Source organism: Mobula birostris (genome assembly GCF_030028105.1).
Source record: "Mobula birostris isolate sMobBir1 chromosome 8 unlocalized genomic scaffold, sMobBir1.hap1 SUPER_8_unloc_1, whole genome shotgun sequence".
NCBI lineage: Eukaryota > Metazoa > Chordata > Chondrichthyes > Myliobatiformes > Myliobatidae > Mobula > Mobula birostris.
Window position 1 is genome coordinate 875,154 of NW_027274036.1, and position 12,212 is coordinate 887,365.

Below are 12,212 nucleotides of genomic sequence, written 5' to 3' on the forward strand. Positions count from 1 at the left end.
AGCTAATGGAAACACCTTTGGTTTCCTTCTCACATGATTCTGAGATGTCTGAAAGTTGTTTCATGCTTCTGCTCCTCAAGACAAAAAAGCTGTTTTCTCAGAGCATACAATGCTCTGACATTACAGCAGTATACATTTGAATTTTACTCAAATCTACTGAATGCAAACCTGATGGAAACACATTGGGTTTACTTCCCACATGTTTCTGAGTAGCTTGAAAGTAGTTTCATGCCTCTGCTCATCAAGACAAAAAAGTTCTTTTCTCAGTCCACACAACGCTTTGACCAAAGAATGAGTATACATTTCTATTATTCTCAAAAATACTGACTGCATACTCAATGGAAACAGCTTAGATGAAGTTCCCACATGATTCTGACTTGTTTGGAAGTAGTTTCATGCTTCTGCTCATTAAGAGAAAAAAGTTGTCCTCTCAGTGCACACAATGCTCTGACTTCTAAGTAATGTACATTTGAATTTTACTCAAATCTACTGAATGCAAACCTGATGGAAACACATTGGGTTTACTTCCCACATGTTTCTGAGTAGCTTGAAAGTAGTTTCATGCCTCTGCTCATCAAGACAAAAAAGTTCTTTTCACAGTCCACACAACGCTTTGACCAAAGAATGAGTATACATTTCTATTATTCTCAAAAATACTGACTGCATACTCAATGGAATCAGCTTAGATGAAGTTCCCACATGATTCTGACTTGTTTGGAAGTAGTTTCATGCTTCTGCTCTTTATGAGAAAAAAGTTGTCATCTCAGTGCACACAATGCTCTGACTTCAAAGTAATGTACATTTCAATTTTACTGAAATCTACTGACTGCAAAGCAAATGGAAACACCTTTGGTTTACTTCTCACATGATTCTGAGATGTTTGAACGTTGTTTCATGCTTCTGCTCCTCAAGACAAAAAAGCTGTTTTCTCAGAGCATACAATGCTCTGACATTACAGCAGTATACATTTGAATTTTACTCAAATCTACTGAATGCAGACCTGATGGAAACACATTGGGTTGACTTCTCACATGTTTCTGAGTAGCTTGAAAGTAGTTACATGCCTCTGCTCATCAAGACAAAATAGTTCTTTTCTCAGTCCACACAACGCTTTGACCAAAGAATGAGTATACATTTCTATTATTCTCAAAAATACTGACTGCATACTCAATGGAAACAGCTTAGATGAAGTTCCCACATGATTCTGACTTGTTTGGAAGTAGTTTCAAGCTTCTGCTCATTATGAGAAAACAGTTGTCATCTCAGTGCACACAATGCTCTGACTTAAAGTAATGTACATTTCAATTTTACTCAAAAGTACTGACTGCACAGCTAATGGAAACACGTTTGGTTTATTTCTCACATGATTCTGAGTTGTTTGAAAGTTGTTTCATGCTTCTGCTCCTCAAGACAAAAAAGCTGTTTTCTCAGAGCATACAATTCTCTGACATTACAGCAGTATACATTTGAATTTTACTCAAATCTACTGAATGCAAACCTGATGGAAACACATTGGGTTTACTTCCCACATGATTCTGAGTAGCTTGAAAGTAGTTTCATGCCTCTGCTCATCAAGACAAAGAAGTTCTTTTCTCAGTCCACACAATGCTTTGACCAAAGAATGAGTATACATTTCTATTATACTCAAAAATACTGACTGCATACTCAATGGAAACATCATAGATGAATTTCCCACATGATTCTGACTTGTTTGGAAGTAGTTTCATGCTTCTGCTCATTAAGAGAAAAAAGTTGTCATCTCAGTGCACATAATGCTCTGACTTCAAAGTAATGTACATTTCAATTTTACTCAAAAGTACTGACTGCAAAGCAAATGGAAACACGTTTGTTTTACTTATCACATGATTCTGAGATGTTTGAACGTTGTTTCATGCTTCTGCTCCTCAAGACAAAAAAGCTGTTTTCTCAGAGCATACAATGCTCTGACATTGCAGCAGTATACATTTGAATTTTACTCAAATCTACTGAATGCAAACCTGATGGAAACACATTGGGTTTACTTCCCACATGTTTCTGAGTAGCTTGAAAGTAGTTTCATGCCTCTGCTTATTCTAGACAAAAAAGTTCTTTTCTCAGTCCACACAACGCTTTGACCAAAGAATTAGTATACATTTCTATTATTCTCAAAAATACTGACTGCATACTCAATGGAAACAGCTTAGATGAAGTTCCCACATGATTCTGACTTGTTTGGAAGTAGTTTCCTGCTTCTGCTCATTAAGAGAAAAAAGTTGTCATCTCAGTGCACTCAATGCTCTGACTTCAAAGTAATGTACATTTCAATTTTACTCAAAAGTACTGACTGCAAAGCTAATGGAAACACCTTTGGTTTCCTTCTCACATGATTCTGAGATGTCTGAAAGTTGTTTCATGCTTCTGCTCCTCAAGACAAAAAAGCTGTTTTCTCAGAGCATACAATGCTCTGACATTACAGCAGTATACATTTGAATTTTACTCAAATCTACTGAATGCAAACCTGATGGAAACACATTGGGTTTACTTCCCACATGTTTCTGAGTAGCTTGAAAGTAGTTTCATGCCTCTGCTCATCAAGACAAAAAAGTTCTTTTCTCAGTCCACACAACGCTTTGACCAAAGAATGAGTATACATTTCTATTATTCTCAAAAATACTGACTGCATACTCAATGGAAACAGCTTAGATGAAGTTCCCACATGATTCTGACTTGTTTGGAAGTAGTTTCATGCTTCTGCTCATTAAGAGAAAAAAGTTGTCCTCTCAGTGCACACAATGCTCTGACTTCTAAGTAATGTACATTTGAATTTTACTCAAATCTACTGAATGCAAACCTGATGGAAACACATTGGGTTTCCTTCCCACATGTTTCTGAGTAGCTTGAAAGTAGTTTCATGCCTCTGCTCATCAAGACAAAAAAGTTCTTTTCACAGTCCACACAACGCTTTGACCAAAGAATGAGTATACATTTCTATTATTCTCAAAAATACTGACTGCATACTCAATGGAATCAGCTTAGATGAAGTTCCCACATGATTCTGACTTGTTTGGAAGTAGTTTCATGCTTCTGCTCTTTATGAGAAAAAAGTTGTCATCTCAGTGCACACAATGCTCTGACTTCAAAGTAATGTACATTTCAATTTTACTGAAATGTACTGACTGCAAAGCAAATGGAAACACCTTTGGTTTACTTCTCACATGATTCTGAGATGTTTGAACGTTGTTTCATGCTTCTGCTCCTCAAGACAAAAAAGCTGTTTTCTCAGAGCATACAATGCTCTGACATTACAGCAGTATACATTTGAATTTTACTCAAATCTACTGAATGCAGACCTGATGGAAACACATTGGGTTGACTTCTCACATGTTTCTGAGTAGCTTGAAAGTAGTTACATGCCTCTGCTCATCAAGACAAAATAGTTCTTTTCTCAGTCCACACAACGCTTTGACCAAAGAATGAGTATACATTTCTATTATTCTCAAAAATACTGACTGCATACTCAATGGAAACAGCTTAGATGAAGTTCCCACATGATTCTGACTTGTTTGGAAGTAGTTTCAAGCTTCTGCTCATTATGAGAAAACAGTTGTCATCTCAGTGCACACAATGCTCTGACTTAAAGTAATGTACATTTCAATTTTACTCAAAAGTACTGACTGCACAGCTAATGGAAACACGTTTGGTTTATTTCTCACATGATTCTGAGTTGTTTGAAAGTTGTTTCATGCTTCTGCTCCTCAAGACAAAAAAGCTGTTTTCTCAGAGCATACAATTCTCTGACATTACAGCAGTATACATTTGAATTTTACTCAAATCTACTGAATGCAAACCTGATGGAAACACATTGGGTTTACTTCCCACATGATTCTGAGTAGCTTGAAAGTAGTTTCATGCCTCTGCTCATCAAGACAAAGAAGTTCTTTTCTCAGTCCACACAATGCTTTGACCAAAGAATGAGTATACATTTCTATTATACTCAAAAATACTGACTGCATACTCAATGGAAACATCATAGATGAATTTCCCACATGATTCTGACTTGTTTGGAAGTAGTTTCATGCTTCTGCTCATTAAGAGAAAAAAGTTGTCATCTCAGTGCACATAATGCTCTGACTTCAAAGTAATGTACATTTCAATTTTACTCAAAAGTACTGACTGCAAAGCAAATGGAAACACGTTTGTTTTACTTATCACATGATTCTGAGATGTTTGAACGTTGTTTCATGCTTCTGCTCCTCAAGACAAAAAAGCTGTTTTCTCAGAGCATACAATGCTCTGACATTGCAGCAGTATACATTTGAATTTTACTCAAATCTACTGAATGCAAACCTGATGGAAACACATTGGGTTTACTTCCCACATGTTTCTGAGTAGCTTGAAAGTAGTTTCATGCCTCTGCTTATTCTAGACAAAAAAGTTCTTTTCTCAGTCCACACAACGCTTTGACCAAAGAATTAGTATACATTTCTATTATTCTCAAAAATACTGACTGCATACTCAATGGAAACAGCTTAGATGAAGTTCCCACATGATTCTGACTTGTTTGGAAGTAGTTTCCTGCTTCTGCTCATTAAGAGAAAAAAGTTGTCATCTCAGTGCACTCAATGCTCTGACTTCAAAGTAATGTACATTTCAATTTTACTCAAAAGTACTGACTGCAAAGCTAATGGAAACACCTTTGGTTTCCTTCTCACATGATTCTGAGATGTCTGAAAGTTGTTTCATGCTTCTGCTCCTCAAGACAAAAAAGCTGTTTTCTCAGAGCATACAATGCTCTGACATTACAGCAGTATACATTTGAATTTTACTCAAATCTACTGAATGCAAACCTGATGGAAACACATTGGGTTTACTTCCCACATGTTTCTGAGTAGCTTGAAAGTAGTTTCATGCCTCTGCTCATCAAGACAAAAAAGTTCTTTTCTCAGTCCACACAACGCTTTGACCAAAGAATGAGTATACATTTCTATTATTCTCAAAAATACTGACTGCATACTCAATGGAAACAGCTTAGATGAAGTTCCCACATGATTCTGACTTGTTTGGAAGTAGTTTCATGCTTCTGCTCATTAAGAGAAAAAAGTTGTCCTCTCAGTGCACACAATGCTCTGACTTCTAAGTAATGTACATTTGAATTTTACTCAAATCTACTGAATGCAAACCTGATGGAAACACATTGGGTTTCCTTCCCACATGTTTCTGAGTAGCTTGAAAGTAGTTTCATGCCTCTGCTCATCAAGACAAAAAAGTTCTTTTCACAGTCCACACAACGCTTTGACCAAAGAATGAGTATACATTTCTATTATTCTCAAAAATACTGACTGCATACTCAATGGAATCAGCTTAGATGAAGTTCCCACATGATTCTGACTTGTTTGGAAGTAGTTTCATGCTTCTGCTCTTTATGAGAAAAAAGTTGTCATCTCAGTGCACACAATGCTCTGACTTCAAAGTAATGTACATTTCAATTTTACTGAAATGTACTGACTGCAAAGCAAATGGAAACACCTTTGGTTTACTTCTCACATGATTCTGAGATGTTTGAACGTTGTTTCATGCTTCTGCTCCTCAAGACAAAAAAGCTGTTTTCTCAGAGCATACAATGCTCTGACATTACAGCAGTATACATTTGAATTTTACTCAAATCTACTGAATGCAGACCTGATGGAAACACATTGGGTTGACTTCTCACATGTTTCTGAGTAGCTTGAAAGTAGTTACATGCCTCTGCTCATCAAGACAAAATAGTTCTTTTCTCAGTCCACACAACGCTTTGACCAAAGAATGAGTATACATTTCTATTATTCTCAAAAATACTGACTGCATACTCAATGGAAACAGCTTAGATGAAGTTCCCACATGATTCTGACTTGTTTGGAAGTAGTTTCAAGCTTCTGCTCATTATGAGAAAACAGTTGTCATCTCAGTGCACACAATGCTCTGACTTAAAGTAATGTACATTTCAATTTTACTCAAAAGTACTGACTGCACAGCTAATGGAAACACGTTTGGTTTATTTCTCACATGATTCTGAGTTGTTTGAAAGTTGTTTCATGCTTCTGCTCCTCAAGACAAAAAAGCTGTTTTCTCAGAGCATACAATTCTCTGACATTACAGCAGTATACATTTGAATTTTACTCAAATCTACTGAATGCAAACCTGATGGAAACACATTGGGTTTACTTCCCACATGATTCTGAGTAGCTTGAAAGTAGTTTCATGCCTCTGCTCATCAAGACAAAGAAGTTCTTTTCTCAGTCCACACAATGCTTTGACCAAAGAATGAGTATACATTTCTATTATACTCAAAAATACTGACTGCATACTCAATGGAAACATCATAGATGAATTTCCCACATGATTCTGACTTGTTTGGAAGTAGTTTCATGCTTCTGCTCATTAAGAGAAAAAAGTTGTCATCTCAGTGCACATAATGCTCTGACTTCAAAGTAATGTACATTTCAATTTTACTCAAAAGTACTGACTGCAAAGCAAATGGAAACACCTTTGTTTTACTTATCACATGATTCTGAGATGTTTGAACGTTGTTTCATGCTTCTGCTCCTCAAGACAAAAAAGCTGTTTTCTCAGAGCATACAATGCTCTGACATTGCAGCAGTATACATTTGAATTTTACTCAAATCTACTGAATGCAAACCTGATGGAAACACATTGGGTTTACTTCCCACATGTTTCTGAGTAGCTTGAAAGTAGTTTCATGCCTCTGCTCATCAAGACAAAAAAGTTCTTTTCTCAGTCCACACAACGCTTTGACCAAAGAATGAGTATACATTTCTATTATTCTCAAAAATACTGACTGCATACTCAATGGAAACAGCTTAGATGAAGTTCCCACATGATTCTGACTTGTTTGGAAGTAGTTTCCTGCTTCTGCTCATTAAGAGAAAAATGTTGTCATCTCAGAGCACTCAATGCTCTGACTTCAAAGTAATGTACATTTCAATTTTACTCAAAAGTACTGACTGCAAAGCTAATGGAAACACCTTTGGTTTACTTCTCACATGATTCTGACTTGTTTAAAAGTTGTTTCATGCTTCTGCTCCTCAAGACAAAAAAGCTGTTTTCTCAGAGCATACAATTCTCTGACATTACAGCAGTATACATTTGAATTTTACTCAAATCTACTGAATGCAAACCTGATGGAAACACATTGGGTTTACTTCCCACATGATTCTGAGTAGCTTGAAAGTAGTTTCATGCCTCTGCTCATCAAGACAAAGAAGTTCTTTTCTCAGTCCACGCAACGCTTTGACCAAAGAATGAGTATACATTTCTATTATACTCAAAAATACTGACTGCATACCTAATGGAAACAGCTTAGATGAAGTTCCCACATGATTCTGACTTGTTTGGAAGTAGTTTCATGCTTCTGCTCATTAAGAGAAAAAAGTTGTCATCTCAGTGCACACAATGCTCTGACTTCAAAGTAATGTACATTTCAATTTTACTCAAAAGTACTGACAGCAAAGCTAATGGAAACACCTTTGGTTTACTTCTCACATGATTCTGAGTTGTTTGAAAGTTGTTTCATGCTTCTGCTCCTCAAGACAAAAAAGTTGTTTTCTCAGAGCATACAATGCTCTGACATTACAGCAGTATACATTTGAATTTTACTCAAATCTACTGAATGCAAACCTGATGGAAACACATAGGGTTTACTTCCCACATGTTTCTGAGTAGCTTGAAAGTAGTTTCATGCCTCTGCTCATCAAGACAAAAAAGTTCTTTTCTCAGTCCACACAACGCTTTGACCAAAGAATGAGTATACATTTCTATTATTCTCAAAAATACTGACTGCATACTCAATGGAATCAGCTTAGATGAAGTTCCCACATGATTCTGACTTGTTTGGAAGTAGTTTCATGCTTCTGCTCTTTATGAGAAAAAAGTTGTCATCTCAGTGCACACAATGCTCTGACTTCAAAGTAATGTACATTTCAATTTTACTCAAAAGTACAAACTGCAAAGCTAATGGAAACACCTTTGGTTTACTTCTCACATGATTCTGAGTTGTTTGAAAGTTGTTTCATGCTTCTGCTCCTCAAGACAAAAAAGCTGTTTTCTCAGAGCATACAATTCTCTGACATTACAGCAGTATACATTTGAATTTTACTCAAATCCACTGAATGCAAACCTAATGGAAACACATTGGGTTTACTTCCCACATGATTCTGAGTAGCTTGAAAGTAGTTTCATGCCTCTGCTCATCAAGACAAAGAAGTTCTTTTCTCAGTCCACACAATGCTTTGACCAAAGAATGAGTATACATTTCTATTATTCTCAAAAATACTGACTGCATACTCAATGGAATCAGCTTAGATGAAGTTCCCACATGATTCTGACTTGTTTGGAAGTATTTTCATGTTTCTGCTCTTTATGAGAAAAAAGTTGTCTTCTCAGTGCACACAATGGTCTGACTTCAAAGTAATGTACATTTCAATTTTACTCAAAAGTACAAACTGCAAAGCTAATGGAAACACCTTTGGTTTACTTCTCACATGATTCTGAGTTGTTTGAAAGTTGTTTCATGCTTCTGCTCCTCAAGACAAAAAAGCTGTTTTCTCAGAGCATACAATTCTCTGACATTACAGCAGTATACATTTGAATTTTACTCAAATCTACTGAATGCAAACCTGATGGAAACACATTCGGTTTACTTCCCACATGATTCTGAGTAGCTTGAAAGTAGTTTCATGCCTCTGCTCATCAAGACTAAGAAGTTCTTTTCTCAGTCCACACAACGCTTTGACCAAAGAATGAGTATACATTTCTATTATTCTCAAAAATACTGACTGCATACTCAATGGAATCAGCTTAGATGAAGTTCCCACATGATTCTGACTTGTTTGGAAGTAGTTTCATGCTTCTGCTCTTTATGAGAAAAAAGTTGTCATCTCAGTGCACACAATGCTCTGACTTCAAAGTACTGTACATTTCAATTTTACTCAAAAGTACAAACTGCAAAGCTAATGGAAACACCTTTGGTTTACTTCTCACATGATTCTGACTTGTTTGGAAGTAGTTTCATGCTTCTGCTCTTTATGAGAAAAAAGTTGTCATCTCAGTGCACACAATGCTCTGACTTCAAAGTAATGTACATTTCAATTTTACTCAAAAGTACTGACTGCAAAGCAAATTTAAACACCTTTGTTTTACTTATCACATGATTCTGAGATGTTTGAATGTTGTTTCATCTTTCTGCTCCTCAAGACAAAAAAGCTGTTTTCTCAGAGCATAGAATGCTCTGACATTGCAGCAGTATACATTTGAATTTTACTCAAATCTACTGAATGCAAACCTGATGGAAACACATTGGGTTTACTTCCCACATGTTTCTGAGTAGCTTGAAAGTAGTTTCATGCCTCTGCTCATGAAGACAAAAAAGTTCTTTTCTCAGTCCACACAACGCTTTGACCAAAGAATTAGTATACATTTCTATTATTCTCAAAAATACTGACTGCATACTCAATGGAAACAGCTTAGATGAAGTTCCCACATGATTCTGACTTGTTTGGAAGTAGTTTCATGCTTCTGCTCATTAAGAGAAAAAAGTTGTCATCTCAGTGCACACAATGCTCTGACTTCAAAGTAATGTACATTTCAATTTTACTCAAAAGTACTGACTGCAAAGCTAACGGAAACACCTTTGGTTTACTTCTCACATGATTCTGACTTGTTTAAAAGTTGTTTCATGCTTCTGCTCCTCAAGACAAAAAAGCTATTTTCTCAGAGCATACAATTCTCTGACATTACAGCAGTATACATTTGAATTTTACTCAAATCTACTGAATGCAAACCTGATGGAAACACATTGGGTTTACTTCCCACATGATTCTGAGTAGCTTGAAAGTAGTTTCATGCCTCTGCTCATCAAGACAAAGAAGTTCTTTTCTCAGTCCACACAACGCTTTGACCAAAGAATGAGTATACATTTCTATTATTCTCAAAAATACTGACTGCATACTCAATGGAATCAGCTTAGATGAAGTTCCCACATGATTCTGACTTGTTTGGAAGTAGTTTCATGCTTCTGCTCTTTATGAGAAAAAAGTTGTCATCTCAGTGCACACAATGCTCTGACTTCAAAGTAATGTACATTTCAATTTTACTGAAAAGTACTGACTGCAAAGCAAATGGAAACACCTTTGGTTTACTTCTCACATGATTCTGAGATGTTTGAACGTTGTTTCATGCTTCCGCTCCTCAAGACAAAAAAGCTGTTTTCTCAGAGCATTCAATGCTCTGACATTACAGCAGTATACATTTGAATTTTACTCAAATCTACTGAACGCAGACCTGATGGAAACACATTGGGTTGACTTCTCACATGTTTCTGAGTAGCTTGAAAGTAGTTTCATGCCTCTGCTCATCAAGAAAAAAAAAGTTCTTTTCTCAGTCCACACAGCGCTTTGACCAAAGAATGAGTATACATTTCTATTATTCTCAAAAATACTGACTGCATACTCAATGGAAACAGCTTAGATGAAGTTCCCACATGATTCTGACTTGTTTGGAAGTAGTTTCATGCTTCTGCTCATTAAGAGAAAAAAGTTGTCATCTCAGTGCCCACAATGCTCTGACTTCAAAGTAATGTACATTTCAATTTTACTCAAAAGTACTGACTGCAAAGCTAATGGAAACACCTTTGGTTTACTTCTCACATGATTCTGAGTTGTTTGAAAGTTGTTTCATGCTTCTGCTCCTCAAGACAAAAAAGCTGTTTTCTCAGAGCATACAATGCTCTGACATTACAGCAGTATACATTTGAATTTTACTCAAATCTACTGAATGCAAACCTAATGGAAACACTTTGCGTTTACTTCCCACATGAATCTGAGTAGCTTGAAAGTAGTTTCATGCCTCTGCTCATCAAGACAAAAAATTTCATTTCTCAGTCCGCCCAACGTTTTGACCAAAGAATGAGTATACATTTCTGTTATACTCAAAAATACTGACTGCATACTCAATGGAAACAGCTTAGATGAAGTTCCCAGATGATTCTGACCTGTTTGGAAGTAGTTTCATGCTTCTGCTCATTAAGAGAAAATGTTGTCATCTCAGTGCACACAATGCTCTGACTTCAAAGTAATGTACATTTCAATTTTACTCAAAAGTACTGACTACAAAGCTAATAGAAACACCTTTTGTTTACTTCTCACATGATTCTGAGTTGTTTGAAAGTTGTTTAATGCTTCTGCTCCTCACGAAAAAAAAGTTGTTTTCTCAGAGCATACAATGCTCTGACATGACAGCAGTATACATTTGAATTTTACTCAAATCTACTGAATGCAAACCTGATGGAAACACATTGGGTTTACTTCCCACATGTTTCTGAGTAGCCTGAAAGTAGTTTCATGCCTCTGCTCATCAAGACAAAAAAGTTCTTTTCACAGTCCACACAACGCTTTGACCAAAGAATGAGTATACATTTCTATTATTCTCAAAAATACTGACTGCATACTCAATGGAAACATCATAGATGAATTTCCCACATGATTCTGACTTGTTTGGAAGTAGTTTCATGCTTCTGCTCATTAAGAGAAAAAAGTTGTCATCTCAGTGCACATAATGCTCTGACTTCAAAGTAATGTACATTTCAATTTTACTCAAAAGTACTGACTGCAAAGCAAATGGAAACACCTTTGTTTTACTTATCACATGATTCTGAGATGTTTGAACGTTGTTTCATGCTTCTGCTCCTCAAGACAAAAAAGCTGTTTTCTCAGAGCATACAATGCTCTGACATTGCAGCAGTATACATTTGAATTTTACTCAAATCTACTGAATGCAAACCTGATGGAAACACATTGGGTTTACTTCCCACATGTTTCTGAGTAGCTTGAAAGTAGTTTCATGCCTCTGCTCATCAAGACAAAAAAGTTCTTTTCTCAGTCCACACAACGCTTTGACCAAAGAATGAGTATACATTTCTATTATTCTCAAAAATACTGACTGCATACTCAATGGAAACAGCTTAGATGAAGTTCCCACATGATTCTGACTTGTTTGGAAGTAGTTTCCTGCTTCTGCTCATTAAGAGAAAAAAGTTGTCATCTCAGTGCACTCAATGCTCTGACTTCAAAGTAATGTACATTTCAATTTTACTCAAAAGTACTGACTGCAAAGCTAATGGAAACACCTTTGGTTTACTTCTCACATGATTCTGACTTGTTTAAAAGTTGTTTCATGCTTCT